This window comes from Callorhinus ursinus, unplaced genomic scaffold, assembly GCF_003265705.2.
Source record: "Callorhinus ursinus isolate GAN/ISIS: 27379988/994484 unplaced genomic scaffold, GSC_fseal_2.0 scaffold54, whole genome shotgun sequence".
NCBI classification, from domain to species: domain Eukaryota; kingdom Metazoa; phylum Chordata; class Mammalia; order Carnivora; family Otariidae; genus Callorhinus; species Callorhinus ursinus.
The window spans coordinates 3,197,303-3,215,270 of NW_027397116.1; the positions used below are offsets into that span (position 1 = coordinate 3,197,303).

At 48.2% G+C, this 17,968-nt stretch overlaps 1 protein-coding gene across 1 annotated transcript in view; it reads right to left on the reverse strand.

The window, feature by feature from the left end:
* LMX1A (LIM homeobox transcription factor 1 alpha) overlaps positions 1-17,968 on the reverse strand; it is a 155,948-nt gene that overhangs the window by 53,240 nt on the left and 84,740 nt on the right. The gene's annotated exons all lie outside the window — the stretch shown is intronic.

The window sequence follows — 17,968 nt, forward strand, 5'->3', positions numbered from 1 at the left end:
GGTCGGTAAATCTCCGTCAAAGGAAAGACAGGAAGGCGGGCAGGCTGATGGCATAACGGGGTAGGAGGAGGGGATCTCAAGCAGAGGGAACAGCCGGTGTAAAGGCCCAGGGCTCAGAGCGTGCTACGTGCTCCAGCGGGTTGGAGGCAGGCTGCCCAAGCAGGGGAAGAGGGGAGGCCAGTCGTGACCGCTCAACACGCTCAGGCTGGACATCGTCTGGCAAGCAATGGGGAGTCGCTGAAAGATGTTTAATGTGATAAGAGCCCTGTTTAGGAAAAGGAACTCTTTGTAGCATGAAGGGTAGAATGGAAATGGAGTCAGAGAGACGAGGGAGGGAAAGCCGCCGAGTAGTGACAATGGTCGGCAGAGAGGAGGGGACAGAACCCACAATTTGGAGACAGGGAAGCGTGGGGGGTTGGCTCCCAGGCTCCTGGTGGTCAGAGCTGGTGGCTAATGATGATGTCGCCGCCCCTGCACTTCTTTCTGATTTCCTGCCTCTGGGCCTATTAATGCCATCCCACCCTCCTGTGAAGCCCATCCTTGTCTGTTGAATCTAGCCGAATCCCAACCACCCTTCAGGATATAGCAGGTCCCACCTCCGAGAATCCTGCCTTGGCCTGCCCTGCCCAGGTCTGAAGAAACTGCCCCTCCTTTGAATACCTTTACACGATCTGTCTGTGCTGCTCATTCAGTAGCTTCCCGGAGGTGTTTCAAGATGCCAAACACCAGGTGCCCGGGTGGCTCAGTGGGTTAAGCATCCGGCTCTTGGTTTCGGCTCGGTCATGATCTCAGGGCCAGGAGATCGAGCCTGCCATTGGGCTCCACACTCAGCGCAGAGTCTGCTTGAGATTCTTTCCCCCTCCCTCTGCCCCTCTGCCTCCCCCGCTCAGGCTCGCTCGCCCTCTCAAATAAATAAATAAAATATTTTAAAAAATAAATAAAAATTTTTTTAAAAAGCCTTAGGGTGATCGCTTCCTACGGCTGACTTGAAACATCTTAATCTTGCCTTACTGTTTAACTTTCCCCGTGCTTGTAACTACTCCCACCAACAGCCTGTACTGGAAGAAGACAACCTGTGGAAAAGCTCTATAACCCACAACCGCTTGCACATGGTGGATACTCACTGAAAGTTGATTTGATTTGACCCATGAATCTAACTGGTTCTCCTAAAATGACACTTGCAAAGAGCCTCAAATAGGGGCTGCCACACAGTAGGTCCCAATAAAAGTAATTCTTCTCCTTGCCCACCCCCAGATCAATAACAGTTCAGGCTAGTCTGAGACAGACTAAAATTTAAAGCAGATCTATTCCTTTTTAAAATTGCCTCATGATAACATAATTGCCTTTGGCAATTATGCCTTATGCCTTACGCCCTTTGGCATAAGCACACCCTAAAACTATCTCTGGGATTCATTCATTGTAGCACTCATTTCTATATCTCCTCAAAATAAACAAGTTTTCTTTTCTTTCTTTTTTTCTTTAAATAGTAGTAAAATAGGCAGAAAAGAATCTCTCTCAAAACCACTCTCTTGGGGCACCTGGGTTAAGCATCTGTCTTCGGCTAAGGTCATGATCCCAGGTCGTGAGACTGAGTCCCACATTGGGCTCCTTGCTCAGCAGGGAGCCTGCTTCTCCCTCTGCCGCTCCCCCTGCTTGTGCTCTCTGACAAATAAATAAATAAAATCTTAAAAAAAAAAAAAAACATACTCTCTCTCCCTGTTTGTCTTCACATACCAGAGGGTTCAACAGACATGGACCGTTCAGATGGTGTAGGGTGAGGATGGCAGTAGGGCCGATGGAACGGCCCGAGTACAGAAAACTCCTCACCCCTCCTCTCATCGCAAAGCCAGACACAAGCGGACTCAGAGCACATCCAGGCTCTGCTAATGAGCCCCATGCTGGTGGGAGCTGAGGAGGCAGAGTAACGAAGACCATTTTCTTATAGGCAGGCCAACCACCAGCATGGCCTAAGTGTGGCCAACCCCGTCTCAAAAGCTCATTCACACATTCACTTACTCGTCTAGGCACTACCTGTCCTAACTGGGAGGGGAGAAAAGAAACCACCAGCCTGGCAACATTCACGTACATAAGCGAGTCTATAGGGAGTGTCCGCCTGGTGTCAGGCACTGTTGTAGGCACAAAATTATCCAAAACCACATCCCCAACCCCACGGAGCTCACACACCAGTGAGAGAAAGCGCAAACAAACAAACAAATAATGTCCACCCATAGAGATTTTCCTGTGGGAAACGGAATACAAGAACAACACAAAGCAGTGTCCAGTGAATACAAAATAGAATGGCATCAAGCCATACTTTGTTGATAACAGAATCACTTCCCAGCTCTAAAGCTTTACTGGTTCATGACTCCCAGGGTGTTGATCTTGGAAGCTTCCTGGAAGAAGGGAATAGTTTTGAGGGTGAAGAGAAAGTGAAGGAGGGGTTCCCAAGGAGGCACTGCACACAGACGGGCCAAAGTAACATGGAAGCCATTCAGATTCTTCGGGTGAAGGAAGCCAAGGCCTGGGGAAGAGAAAGAAGCTGCCTCCCATGGAACCACGAAGGAAGAGCCTCCCAGGACAGAGGCCGGCCAGCAGGTGATTCCAGCACAGCTCGGGGTCAGGAATGCATGAGCTTGCTCTGTCTCTCTCAACCCAGGCCTTGGGCCACCACACCAGCCCCTCCCTCCTGGCCATCAGGAGCACCTTAGAAATCCCCATCCTGATACGCCTGCCCTCTGTCTCTCAACCTCCAAGGGGCTGGCATGGCTCTTTCACCACTGACAAGGTATGCAACAGCCGCAAACCACAACTCCAGACACCAGCAGCCCTGCCTTCTCCTCCCCGCTTCCTCCAGCTGCCCTGTGTGGTTTTGGTCTCCATATCCAACACCAGTCCCCGAACATTTGCTTTTACCTCCTGCCCCCATGCTGGATGCCACGCATCGGGGAGAAGAATCACCCAGTTCATCCCCGGCCCCTAGTCCCTAGTCACTGTTTGCCAACCTGAGCAAACTAATCAGTGCTTTTCCAGGAGCTGGTCAAAGGCCCTTTGTCCCCAAAGCCCTCCTTCTCCTCCCCTTCCCCTGGAATGAACTGTTAGGCAGACTGAAGGCGAACGCCCCGGGAGTCAACAAGCGCTGCAAGAACAAGAATCTGCAGCGGCAGGTGGCAGCCTCCGCGCTTGCCTAACTCCTACCTTATTACTCCCCTCCCCCTCCTCCCCCCTTCTGAATTCCATCCCCCTCTCCTAAAAGTTCCCCCCAAGTTGGAGATGGGAGGGTCAGAGGGGGCTCTACAAAGAAAGCCCACCATGTTGACTCAGGAGCGGCTGGAGAAGAGTCTGGGCTCCAATCCTGGAATGGTCACGGGCAGTGGGGATGCCGGGGCCGGGAAGAGGGGGGCGCAGTGCTGTTTCTCTCCATTCTCTCCACCGGCCCTCCCGCTCTGGGTGAAGACCGGGCCAACCTCACCTCGCTACCTTGACTCTTGCTACCCTCCCTAACCCCAGAGCAATTCAAGGAGAAGAGACTCATGCCGTCCACCACCTGTGTGCCAGATGTGTACACAGCTGTGCGGGTCCCACTATGGACCCAGCTGCTGACGGCACACCTCCCACAAGTTGTTTTCTCTAAGGCTCAGACAAGCAGAGAAAAGGATTTGTTCAAAAGTCCAGGTCGTAATTAAAACACAGCCTGTCTCTTCCCAATGCCCTGGATGGCGTCCCCCACGGTTCCTTCCCCCTCTGAATGCTAATGAGACTTCACTCTGGGTTCAGAGCCTGGCAGACTGGCTGTGCCCTTGAAAAGCTAGACAAGGTATCCAGAAAGGTCCGGCTCTTCTAGGCACACATAATAACTCCCCACTTTTCCTACCGTTGTACATTTTCCTACCCCTCAAGACTCTTCGAATGATTCCTTATCTCCTCTTTGCATCGGATTCCCTCACCTGGAAAATGGCCACAAGACCCTCTAGCTCACGGAAAAGCACCCGGGGCAGGGCCGGTCCCAGAGACTGAGCCGGCGGTCAGCGCGCTCCTTCCTCCAGCGCACGCCCTCCGCACGGTGCTCGGTCCGGGCCGCCCTGGCCTCAGGCAGCTCCCAGGCTCGGGCAGGCAGCGGGCTCTGAGCAAAGACCACAGTGCCCTGTGTCTGGAGTCTGTAGGAGGGAAGAGCCAGAGCGGCCCAAAGGAGAGACCCACCCCTTTCGCTTAGGGGTTCAGGAATTTTTGGTCTCGTCCCCCCTCTCCCCCTCCCCCTGGCGCTTTCCCATGCCCTCCACCTCAATTCCATTCAATGTCCTGCTTCCACCTCATCGGGTAGCGCCGCCCCCCCCCAAGCTCCGAGAGGGACCACTTTTAGTTCTGGTGAGAGAGCCTGAGGTGGCAGGTGCTGCCACTTCCAAGCGGTCAGTAGTAGGACGTGGAGCAGAGCGCTCCATCTCTGGCAGCTTCGGTTTGCTCAGATAGAAAAGGCAATCAGTGCTGCCAACCAACACTGCGGGACTGGTGAGGACTAGATGAGAACATGGATGGGGGGTACTTTGTCACCTACCAGGGGTAGCACGTGCTTGCATCATTCTTACTTGCCCTGCCTCTGCATTTTGATCTTCGGGGTATTTTTTTGCCCCCAAGGTGGCAACATACACTTAGGAGTTTCCATCTGGAGTCCCATTCTGGGAGAGCACTTCTTCCTCAGCAGCGTGAGCTCCCGTCTGTCCACACGTCCCAGCTTCGAGGGGGGGTGATTTTGTCTCCGAGGAGTGTGGTCCTGCCCCGGGGGGACGAATCCAGGGCTGCCCCCCGACAGAGAACAGGCCTGAGACAAAGCATGTGCGCCCCCATGCCGCCGGGACCAGGAGTGAAGCCCCACAACCCAGCTGCAGCCTTCCCGCCCTCCTGCCCCATGCTGGCTGCCCCTGGGAACAGCAAAGAGGAAGGTATGTGACTGCAGCAGGGAGACCAGGACTCAAGGGCTCCTCCTTTACCAACCGGCCTCGGAAGAGCCACCGTCCTTCGCCTTTCTTGTCCCGAATGGCCAGGGACTGCCTAGATCGGTGGCAGATCAAGGACGGAGAGGCTGCGGAGGGGGCAAGTCTCTACTCCTCAAGGCTCCTCACTCCGCACCTGGCAACCGACACTGCTGGGACTCAAATCCAGGTCTCCAGAAGGTGTTTCGGCACGACACGGCCATGCTGCGGTCATTCTCCAAACCAGATATTTTCCAGAACCGTATCATCCACATTCACAGGTTTATATATGTGTATGTATATATATCGATATGCATATAAACCGAGGCCCAAAGAGATTGTGTATGGGCTCACAAAAACACAAAACTCACATATGCACACTCCAGCTACAACCAACAACTCACTCTAAGAAGGATCTCTCTGGATATATTTCTAGAAAAGATTCTGTGTGAAGAAAGCCATTTGCCCCTAAGGCACGTTCAAAACCCACTAGGGCTAGGTAATTTCTTAATTCACTCCCATTTTTATAATTCACGACTTTATTACAGGGTTGGGAATCCTACTCTACAGCTAAGGAGATGAGAGCATTTCAAAAAGCAGACATGAAGTCTTGACACCTGAGAATATCCTCAGGGACACGTCCAAGGCCACCGGGAGGGAGGCACAGAAGCTTGGGAGGCCCCAGCCCAGGCCTCTGCTGCAGGAATCACAGCAGAAAGACGGGGACCCCTGCTGAGGGACCAGACACACAGCTGGATTTGATGCCAATGGTGTGATCTTAGGAAGACCACCCCCCCATTCCGAATGCCAGGTTCCTCATAGTTAGACTGTATTTCAGCGCCCCGGTTATTTTACTTCAAAGGAAGAAAAGCTTGTGGAAGAGAGGAGAAAAACAAAAGGGGATGAATCTCTACCAAATACCCACTTGGAGCCAGCAACTGTGAAATTCCTTCTAGCACCACAGTGAATTTGTGAGGGAAGAGTAAACAGAACTATTTTGTGAACTCAGAGAGTATCTCACAAGGTTTCAGCTCAGCTTCATTCATGATGCTTCTCTTCCCTGGGAGAGAGACTGAGGCATCTGATTCATAGATTCCTTCTTCCATTTCTCTCTTATGGCTCTCTAGCACTGGTTCCACAGGAGAAATAAGTAAAAAGATCAAGCAGCTGAAACGTCTATGTCAGGAGAGCCATGGCTGGGTCCTGAGACTCTGCTGTCCACAAGGGGGAGAAAGGCAGGGTTAGAAATCAAGTTGATCCCTTCAGGCTACTCAGCTCTTGGGCCTCAAAGTACCTGAAGGGATCCCTGAAAGGGGTCTGTCCTCTATGGATTTAAGTTAGGAACAAATAGTGTTTGGGAGACCCTGTAGAACCCAACACCTGCATGCAAGTCTACACGGGCCCCAAAACAACTGCAAAATGAGATAATTCTTGCTGGAACCCCATTCACACGAGAACCTGGGGGGGGGTCACTATTTTCAAGGTACAGACAAAAATATAGGCCAGTGGGGTTGGAGCCAGGAAGACCCAAGGAAGCCCAGCCAGAGACAGACTGGTTGTGGAAACAGGACAAGGAGGAAGATGATGTAATTAAATAAACTTAGGTCCAAGTCCCTACTCCACCACTTATTAGCCAGGTGGTCTCGGTCAGGCTATGGTGGCGTTAGTTTACCCATCTAATAGAGTGGGGATGAGAAAAGGACCTATCTCTCATAGAGTCCCAAGAAGAATTAATTGAACTGATGCGTTGACTCTGCTTAGCATAGTGCTTGGCACATGGTAAATCCTCAATAAAATGGTATCTATCACAATGGTAGTAATGATGGTGATGGAGAAAAAAGAGCTCAATATGAATATGAGAGAGAAATTAGTAAAAAAAGATGAAGAATCACAGTGTTCAAGACCAGGAGAATCAGGGTTAGATAAAGGAGTATGGAGAGAGTAGTTCAGGACCGAGGCCATGAACGATGTAAGGATATCAGAGGTCAGCTTTCTGGCGGTGCTGGCTCTGAACTTGGGGGTCAGCCCTGACAATATCACGGAGCCAAGGACTGAGTTCCCACCTGCTGAAATGGCCTCGGGCTAGGGTTTGCATCCAGCCCATCCACACAGGATTTATCCGGATTTCCCTAACAGCCCTGGCACGGTTAGGTGAAACGCCTCCTTGCCCTTGATATCAAAGTAAAAACCAAGGTCGACCGAGGCTTCACGTTCTTCTCAACACACCGGCCTTTTTCACCCATGAATTCCTTCAATCTCTCCCACCCCTGCCCTATCATCCTCCAGACACCAGGCACCAGATGCCCTACCATCCCGCACATCCACCCTGAGGCAGATGGTACTACTTCCCACATACAGGAATACTGCAAAATATGGCAGCCTCATGCAAACCCAGAGCCATCCCATGGCAGGGGCCCTGAGATGCATGAGGATTGAGCAGGAATATACAGAGAGCCCCCACTAGGGACATGGCAGAAGGTTCCTGAACAGAGGGTGTGTTTGGAAAGACTGAGACCTTCCTTAACCTGGACCCAGAGTCCTGCAGACCTCCAAGGGAGCTTCTCAAAGCCTCCACACCATAGACAATGAAGTGGAAAGATGGAAGACAAAATAAGTATGTGGAAAAACCCTAATTCTCACTTGAGGCCAACTGCCTGTATACTTCTTTTGCCCCAACATTAAAAAAAAAAAAAAAAAAATCAGAGCTGCTTTTAGGCTTGGACAGCTGACAACTGCAGATCATGCTGTCTTGCTGCCGGCACTACCAAAACCAGTTTTAATCGAATAGATGAACTTCTGCTTGAGAAAGCAGGAGAGGGGTCTTTGTGGAGCTCTTTCCCCGGGAGGCAGTCATCTGCGTTTCGCTCAGTTCCCACCCTTTCCACCAGGGGGCGGCACAGCAGCGCACATTAAGCGCCATGTTGACTTGGTAACTGAGGTCATCCAGGCACAGAGAGGGGATTGGCCACAAGCCAAAACTGTCTGTCGGGGAAATCTGCTGCTGGGAGTCTGGGAGACCGTGTGGCTACACTGAAGGAGAAGTGGTGAGAGAAGAGCATTCAAAAGTATTGGGAAGCAAAAGCATGGCTTGTGGCCTTAGAAGTAGTGACACGAGCAACCTTGTCAGCTGGCTCAAGGTCTCTGTCCTTGAGGCTGAGCCAACACCACCACAATAAGCAACTGAGCCTGTGGTCCTGGGGCGGTGGGAAAGTCTGCAAGGACAATAGAAGTGGCAGGATCTTCTATAGGAGACAGTCTCAAGACTCTGCAGTGGGGAGAAAATGGAAAACAATAAGTGGCAGGCAGAGCCAATCAGAGTCTCTGTCTCCTTGGGGCTCCTGGGGAGCAGTGAGGAGGACCATACAATGGGATGAGAACCGCTAAGGATGATGTCTGCACGTCCCGGAGGCTCGGTGCTTGCCTCGCGGAGAAGGGCAGGGCCGAACACACATGGCTCATCGCCCATTGAAAATACTGCTGGCTGTGGGCAGCTTTGACCTCGAAACAGTGCACTGAGTACTTTTCTTGTCCTTACGAGGTATCTGTTCCAGAGTCCGTGAGACAGAATGATGAGAGCGTGGCTTTGGAAGTCTGAGGGAACCCGGATTCAAATCTTGGTTCTGCCTTGAGAACTGGGGTTAGTCTTAGACTCTCTTGGGGCCTCAGCTTCTTTATCCATAAAAAATGTGATAGTAACTACTTACAAGATGTTCTGGAGATTAAGACAATGGATTTGAAGTATCTGACAATACTAACTGCTCTCAATAAGCAGCAACTCTTAACTCCCCTTATTGAAACCAATTCATCACATCTACCCATGTAGATATCAAGACAGATGCCTGAGCCAAAAATAGAACTCATGTGTGTCTCAAGGCTTTGTTCTTCAGGAATATGACAAATTAAATCAAAATTCAACAAGCCTTTCATATGCTAGGAGAACAGACCAAAAGACAAATATGAAAGGACAAATACTTGAGAGGAAACAGGGCATTTCATTCAGGCAACTATGGCTATGGTCCACCCTAACCCAAGGTAAATATTGACATCAGCCAACTCGTATTGACCAACACCCACTTTCATTGCCTAACACCCAGCATATGTTCAGGAAGTCAGCAGCTCCATGTTTAGCCAACCAAAACCAACAGTTGCTATTTGGTTAATGCTGACATTATCTGACAAATATTTGGGACAAACGCTTGCCCCGTTATCATTTCAGTTCTCAGATGAATGCTTCTTACTGAGGCCGTTGACCACCGTGTAGACCTTCATTGAGACACCCTACTTCTTGCCTTGCTCCCCTAACTCAGACCCTCCCCCCAAGAGATCAGTCAACCTCTCTCCTCATTTTATAAGTGGAAAGCAACCAATGCCAGGGAAGGATCGAGGACCTACCGCAAATCACAGAGAAAGTGGACATTACTGAGAGGGCCAGCCAGAGCTTGAGGCTCGGGCAGTGATCAAGAAATGAAAGAGGTTACATGTGGCCCAACCAGTGATGGAAATGTGTCCCTCTGGCACTTAACCAGTACCCGAACCAGTTGAAGGAGTAGAAAGTGTGTGTGAGACAGTGAGTCTCCTGCTTAGGAGCGCTTTCTTTTCCTTCCCCCGCTTCTTTACCAAAACCTGGAAAGCAGACGATGAGTCAGACCATAGAGCAAAAGACTGGTAAAAGCACGGATTCCAATGATCCAAGCCAAGGTGGCACAACTCATATTATAGACTTTCCATATTGTCACACAGACATGCAAAAAAGGCAAGAAACATAAAACAGACATACAGAAAATACATGTTTCCTTTTTAGGGAATTAAAGGTTTGGTTTCCTTTGAAATTGTCAGTTTTCCTTTCCCTTCATCCTCATTAGCCTCCCGGGACACTCTTAACCATACCCAGAAAACAACAGAGCAGAGGGAATGAGGTATTTTTAGCTGATATTCCAGGCACAGATTCCTATTGTTCCACAATTTTTGGCTTGGCTGGATGGCACATGGCCAACACAATGTATACTCTTACAAAGACTGTATGCTTCCTGGGCTCTGTGAGCAAGAGAGAGACAGAGACACCCATGGGGGGAGAGAGAGAGAGAGAGTGAGTGAGAGAGTGAGTGAGTGAGTGTGTGTGTGTTATAACAGTAGGAAGGACAAGGGCATTATTGATGGTGTTTTGATGGGAAAGATTCTGAGATCCCAGCAGGGGGCAACACCGAGCTCTCTATGAATTCTGTTTGCTTTTGTCACCTTCGCTTTTCATGACTACCACTGTGCCATACATCCAAAAAAAAAAGACATACTGTCACAAACCAAGAGCTCCTTACTGAATCAACAGAGACCATCAGTACTGTATTAGGAACTAGATGTATTCTGAAGAACAATGATGATGTTCTTAAAGCATCTAGTACAGCAACCAGCACAAGATAATGTTCAAAACACTGACAGTTGTCACTGTTCTCCTTCTCCTTGTGTACAACACCTGTTCTCAAGGATCATCCAGTCTTCCAGGGGAGACAGGAAAAGACAAACATTGGCTAACAATCTGAGTCAAAATCTCCTCCCATCGCATAAAAGCCACAAAGAGCTGCCCTGTGGGACTTTCCCTTTCCATGTAAGGGATGGAAAATATCTCTGGATAATCTGAAGTTCCAGAATGCCTTTCGTTCACAGATTTCAAACATGTGTGATCTTGTGTAACATCTCAGCTCTGATGTAAGTGAGAAGGGGGAGGGTCAGATTCTGTTATTCTCATCACACAGAAGGTTAAAATAGGTAAAGAGCACTCTTCGGACACTCCCCAAATCCAGCAGTGGTGGAGCCTTGAGTAAAAAAGCCAGGTGTCCTGAGCCTCCAATGCAACCTCTGTCCCATGAGATCATGTTGCCTTCCTTCTCAGTTAGACTCGAGGTGTCCAGAGCGCTCCAGAAAGGTCTCAGTGATGTCTGACCCAGTGGAAGTAAGACAGTTCTTATTTCTTGTTTTTGATCTTTTTTTACCTTTCAGCTCACTCCCCCTCCATCCCAACTCTCTCCCCATCCATTAAAAACCAGAAGACGCCACTCCCATTAGGACAGCTACAATCAAAAGAAACAAAAACAAAAACAAAACCAGAAAACAAGAAGTGTGGCAAGAGTGCCGAGAACCTGGAATCCCCATGCTCAGTTGACTGCCAAATGGTGCAGGACAGTATGGCAGTTCCTCAACAAATTAAAAATAGAATCACCATACTATCCAGCAACACTATTTCTAGGTATATGTAAATGTAAAGTAAGGACTCAAAGAGATGTTTGTACACTCATGTTCACAGCAGCGTGACTGACAACTGCCAAAAAGTAAAGGAAACCCAAGCCCCCATCCACAGATGACCAGATAAACAAAATACGGTGTCTACATTGGAATATATTGGAATGGACTGTTATTCAGCCTCAAAAAAGGGAAAAAAGTCTGGCGCATGCTACAACATACTGAGGATATTATGCTCAATGATATAAGCCTGTCACAAAAGGACAAATACCGTATGATTCTACTTATAGGAGAATCTGGAAGAGTCAAATTTCTAGAGACAGAAAGTGGAATGGTGGTGGCCAGGGGCTGTGGGAAGAAGGAACGGGAAGCCATTCAGTGGGTATGGAGTTTCAGGCTTGCACCAAAAAAGTTTTGTGGATGGATGGTGGTAAATGGTAGCACAATACTGGGAAGGTACTTAATGGCACTGAAATGTGCAGTTAAAAATGGCTGAGATGGTAAATGTTGTTAGATGTTCAGACGTTTTTCACTACAATTTAAAAAAAATAAAAAGAACAATTAGAAAACATGTTTTAACTGAAACGACCAATAATCTTTCATATTCTGCCCCCTACAACCGAAATTTTAGATGGCTGGGTTCCCGGGGGGAACTCACCTGCTAGACTCCCTTGCAGCTAGGAGTGGCCCTCGGAGGCAATACATGGGATGCTGCTAGAGGTGGGGACAGGAGCAGGAAGTTTTGAAAAAGCTATTACTCTTTTGATAACATGAGACTCAGCTGGTACATACATTTCACCCTTTGAGTTCTTACTTTACATTACATTTCACTCTTTACCTTTTCCCTTATCTCTGCCTGGAATTAAACGTAACACCTAGAGATGAAGCCCTCTTGGTACTAAGAAAGTGAAAGCCACCTGTTCAGGATGCATCATAAAAGGAGAAAAGCCTGGATCCTTGAAACATTCTTGAGCAGTTGCACCATCCTTGGACTTCCCCTTTTGGCTTCTTTTAAGTGAGAAAAATCAAACTCTTTGATTAACCCCCCCTGTGGTCAGGACCCAGCTATATACAGGACTTCCGCTTTCCACTCAAGGTAGCATACCCCTGTGCTCCTATCTAGGGCGAATTGTCACCCAGGCGCTAGACTTCAGCACTCCACACTTACTCAGAATCAACATCATATATCCTCCCTCTTTGTCACTATTTTTACATTTATTTTTCCTCGTTTCTCTCATACTGAGAAAAAAAATACCCTTCTTTTGATCCTACTTTCTCTACCAACCACTTCCCCATTTATTTGAGGGGCTTTGTAAAAAAAGTTCAAAAAGAAATCACTTCTGTTTTCTATCTCCAGTTCCTCCTCTCCTTCCACTCTCTTTGGAGGCCAGTCCAATCAGGCACCTGTCTAACTCCTTCCAATGGAACCTTCTTGGGAAGGTCACTTGTGACCTCCATGTTGCTCAGTCCTCATTGCCCTGAGCACATCAGCAGCATCTGATATTGTGACCCTTGGTGTCCAGGATCCCTCACTCTCCCGGTTTTCTTCCTATCTCACTCATCACTCCTCCCTGGTGTCCTCTGCTAGGTCTTCCTTCCCTCCCTAAACTTGAAGGGTTTCATCCTCTTCTCCAGTCTTCCTACCCTTAGGGAGCTTATCTGGTCTCATTGCTTTAAATATCATGTATGTACTAAAGGACTTTGAAGTTTCTATCTCGATCCCAGATCTCCCTCCCAAATCTAACTTGTATATCCAACTACCTACTCGGTGTCTTCACTTGATCTCTAATCAAAATCTCAAACTTAATAAAACCAAAATAGAATTCTTGATCTTCACTCTCCCCCACCTCCTGCTGGCTCATATCTGCTCCAACGAACCACAGTCTCCCCTCTTCTGTTGATAGATGGCACCTCCACCTTCCTTGTTGCTCAAGACAAGTATCTCAGAATCATTCTTGACTCCTCTCCCCGACATACCTCATATACAAATCATCAACAAGCCATTCTGCTCCACCATCAAAATATAACCAGAATCTGATCACATCTCATCATGTCCACTGCTCTGATTCTAGGCCACGTTCCCATCATATCTTCCCTGGATCACCCCAGCAGTCTCCCAAAGGGACCACCTGCTTCCTCTTGCCACCCACAAAGTAGATTTTCAATATAGTTTCCATATGAGCTTATCTCACTAAGAACTAAATTAGATCATGTCACTCATCTGTCAAAACTTACTCCCATTTTGCAGATGAGAAAATAGAGGCTTATGAAGGTCTAAGTAGTTTGCTCAACTTTACATAGCTAGTGGTTGGGAATGCCAGGACTCAAACCAAGTCTGTCAGTGCTAAAACCCACCAAAGATCCACTATATCACTGCCTAACTTAGCTCTGAGTGTTGTCCTAATCAAATGGTAGGATGGTACTGTATTTTGCAAATTAAAAGTTCTATGTGACTTTGTGTTCTATGTGACAATGACCATCATTGTCAACCCAAGCTCCTCGTAAGTTAGAACTGGATGAATGAAGTTATCAACTTATATTGAAATATTTTACCTAGGAAGGAAAGGCCAGAGACGGGCCACCATTTCTTTAAAGAGAGCCCAGGCTCTGAGATCAGTGGCCCAGGCTGGGTCTAACCCAGGAGAGCCTCAACCTTGGAATTTTAGTAGAAACAAGCAAATGGGACTGGGTAGAAATGCAAAGTCCAGGAGGAATGGTGGCAAGTGTGTAACGCCAGCCAGCATACACCCCCAACTCTGACCACAACATTCATGCGCAAGTCTAGGATATAATTTTCATCTTGGATGCCTTTCATATGGCTCTGCTCCCCACATCCAGCTCCATTCAGGGCATTAGAGAACAGGGACAGACATGAGGAGCTAAAGAACCACAAAAATCTCTGTGAAACAGGATTCCTGGTTTGAAATCACAGGGCCGAGTTACGTGTACAGATGTGAATGTGTGCCCCTCCCCCAATACACACACACACACGCGCGCGTGCGCTCCCTTGGATTGGGGATCCAGCTTGGTTTCATAGCATACTACAACCAGAAGTTTAAAAAAAAAAAAAAAAAGTTCACAACAACCTCTCCTCACCATGGGAATAAACAATGACAAGCTAGGGTGTCTCCAGACCAGACTGTCTTCAGAGCATGAGCTTTTTGGAATGTCTCTTCTGCTCAGGGAAGGGAGCTCTCAGATCTAAGGTGGGACCAGAGAGAGGGTGCTGATGAAGTAGCTCACCAGTTCCCTGCTTCTCAGAGACCTCCAGGTTCCCAATGACAATGTGAAGAACAAGGAGGAAGTTGAAGACCTGTTCTTCCAAGCCAAAACGTAAGGCGAGAGGCTCCTCTTGCCAGATAGAAGAGAAATGCCTGCTTCCATCACTGCGTGGAGCAGATCACCTACAACTAGGCACAAAGGGTGGGGCTGGTTTTATCTTTTGGCAAAGGGGTTTTTGTGAAGCTACCTCTCAAAAAGCCTGCAGACACTGCCCCAGTCTGTTAGGAAGAAGGGACTTTCTTGAGCAAAGGCAAGAAGGACTTTGCATTCAAACACGAGCGCGTCCTGAAGCCCTGCACATTTCTGCATGGTGAAGGGGGAGCTGCATGCCCCAGCACCAGCCTCCATCCCCACCGTACCCAGAGAGCCACGCTGAAGGACAGTGTGCGGATTGTCACCATCACTGAAACATATTACTCTCTAGACTACAGTCACGGGATGAATGCCTCTAAAGATAGGTCAGTACTTCCATGAAGATAAATATTCTTCCCCCAAAAATGCAGTCACAAGAGGGGCAGAGACAACGAAGCTTAGACAAACACCACAATGCATTTTCAGCAACCAGAAAGCCACTTAAAGGTCATGACCAACTCATTTATGGGCATGCTTGGGAGAAAAAAGTTATGAATTTTGAGGCATCCCTCACAAAGGCACATAGGGTCCTTCTAACTAGCAAATATTGAAGAGAAAGTTGAGTTATATTTATCTATTACTGATTATAGATTATTATTACTGATTATTTATACTATCTGAATTATAGATCATTTAAGGAAAGGGTTTTATTCATACAGTACCTGTAACAAGTCTTTATTAAGTGACTACAATTCTAACTGCTAATATCGAGGCACGGTTCCAGGTGCTAGGCATATAACTGTGAGTAAACCAGGCAAAACTCCCAGCCCTTGGAGTTTACCTTTGATGGAAAACAAGCGGCACCAAATAAAATGTCAGATGAGTGCAATGAATAAAAATGCAGGCATAAAAGAGGACGGGAAGTGCCAGGGGTGGGGAGCTGTGATTTTTACTGAGTGGCTGATGTTTGAGCAAAGATGTGAAGAGCTGGAAAGGAGGGAGCCTCACCACTGCCTGTTGGAAGAGCATTCCAGGCAGAAAGAACAGCAGGTGCAGAGGCCCTGGGGCAGAAGCACAGCCAGCATGCTGGGAAATAGCACAGAGGCCAGGGTGGCTGGGCAGAGTGGGCAAAGTCAAACGTGGTAAGAGCTGCAGTTGGAGACGTCATGGGGGAGGGTGCTGGATAGGCCAGAGATCTTACAGATGATAGTGGGATGATAGTGGAGGGTGTTTGCAGAGGCGTGACATGCTCGATGAAGTTGTTTTATACTGAGGTAAAAGACACATCAGATATTTTAAAGGGAACAGTTCAGGGGTATTCACATTCACAATGTTGTACAACCCCACCAGCTCTCTCTGGTTCCAAAACATTTCCATCATGCCAAAATAAAACCCCTTACACATTAAGCAGTTTCTCCTCCATTCTCCCCTCCTCCTAAATGTGGGTAAACACCAACCTGCTTTCTGATTTTATTTATATACTTATTCTGGAGAGTGCACATAAATGAATCATAGGGTATGTGACCTTTTGTGCCTGGCTTCTTTTGACCTAGCTTGTTTTCTATAGCATCCACGTTGTGGCATATAGCAGTACTCCATTCCTTTTTAAGGCTAAATAATATTCCACTGCATGGTTATACCCCCATTTTATTTATCCATTCAGCCACTGATGGATGTTCGGGCTGTCTCTGCCTTTGGGCTATTGGGAAGGGTGCTGCCATGACCATGTGTGTCCGTGAACTTGTTTCCAGTTCCTTTGGGTATACACGTAGGATGAAGTTTTAACGGGATTGCTATCACTGCTTGGGATTGGGTTGGGGTCTATCTGAGAGAAAGGACAGGAGGAAAGTCAGTTAGGAGGTTACTGAAATACTCCAGGTAAGCGAAGACAGAGACTGAGAAGTAACCAGGGAGAGAGGAGAACAAACAGGAAACTGGAGGGGGGGGCCGAGGGAAGGGAGTGTCTCAGGGAAACGGGAGTGATGAAATCCCTCAAGCAAGATCCAGCCAGATGAGGACTGAGCGCTACGCACTGGGCTGGGCAACGCAGAGGGGAGTGAGGGGGGACGCCTGGGGAAGGCCTGGGTGGAGTGGAAGGACATGGAGACACAAGAGGGAACAGCGCTTTCAAAGAGTTTCATGAAAAGCACAGAAAACTGGAATGACAGGTGGACGGGGATATCAGGTCAAAGGTTTGTTTCAGGGAGTAATTAAGCAGTGGTGGCACGTATGCACGAGGTAGGAGGAGAGGAATCGCCAGGATGCAGGTGAGAGGTGGGGAGAGGTGCTGGGGTTGGAGCGACCCCACAAGAACATGAGCAGGGACCCCACGGCATCTAGGGCACACATGGAGTGGCCACAGGCCTTAACCAAGAGCAGGGTGAGTCTCCTCGGTGTCGTAGGGAGAATTCTCAGGAAGTCGTATGGGAAGGAGCCTCGGTCTGGACCCTTCTGGATTATCGGATCTAATGACAAGAGAAGCCCCACTGAAGTCAAAACAGCACAAAACCACAGCACTAATGTCTGACCCTGTAATAGTCCAAGTTGTTTTCCTTTGCCTCAGATTTTACCCTTCTTGTGATGTTCTCGGGCTAACGATAAAGCTGTGGTCGTGAATGGTGCAGCAGCTGGTCTGGCATGAGCAGAGTGGCTGGTTAAGGTGCAAAATATTGAGGCCTTAGGTATGATGCTGGGAGAGATTGTTAGTGACTTGGGAGGAAGGCTAGGAAATGGTCCCACGTGTGCCAACATGTACCAATTGGAAGCAAGGTGGAAGGTATGTTAAAATGTCTTTTTATAATATCATTTAAGGGACAATGATACTGTAGTGGAAAGAGCATAGAAAGGCCTGAATTTAAGACCCCACTCTACCACTTATTAGCTGTGGGACCTCAGCCAAGCTAATTAACCTCTCTGAGCCTGAAAAATGGGGTATGTAAAACCCACATCACCAGCCTTCAGCAGCAAATGAGGAGATATCTCTAAAAGCAGTTTATAAAACAATCCATGGTTATCCATATAACCTGGCTTTGTCTCGATGTGCTTCACATTTTTACGAGTTTCTGAAAGCTACTACAAAGACCATATGACAGGCAACAAGAATCCCCAGAGGAGGAATTGTACTTTCTGTATACTAGACCCGAAGCCCAGGAACAGGACAGAGAGAAATCCCAACAGTGCCAGCATGTGGCCTCTTCAAGGCTCTGGGCTCATTACCTCATCCCTGGCTAAGCCACCGAAGTCTTGCCAAGAGCTGCCCGGAGGTCCCAATTTTCTGTTTCAATCATGGACTCCCATTACCTCTTTTAGCACACTTCAGTCCTGTGGAGGGTTCAAGACAAAAGAGAACAAGAGTCGTGGTCTAGACTCCCCATTTGAAGATTGCCTCCAGAGGGTTTTATCTAAACCGGTACTGAGAG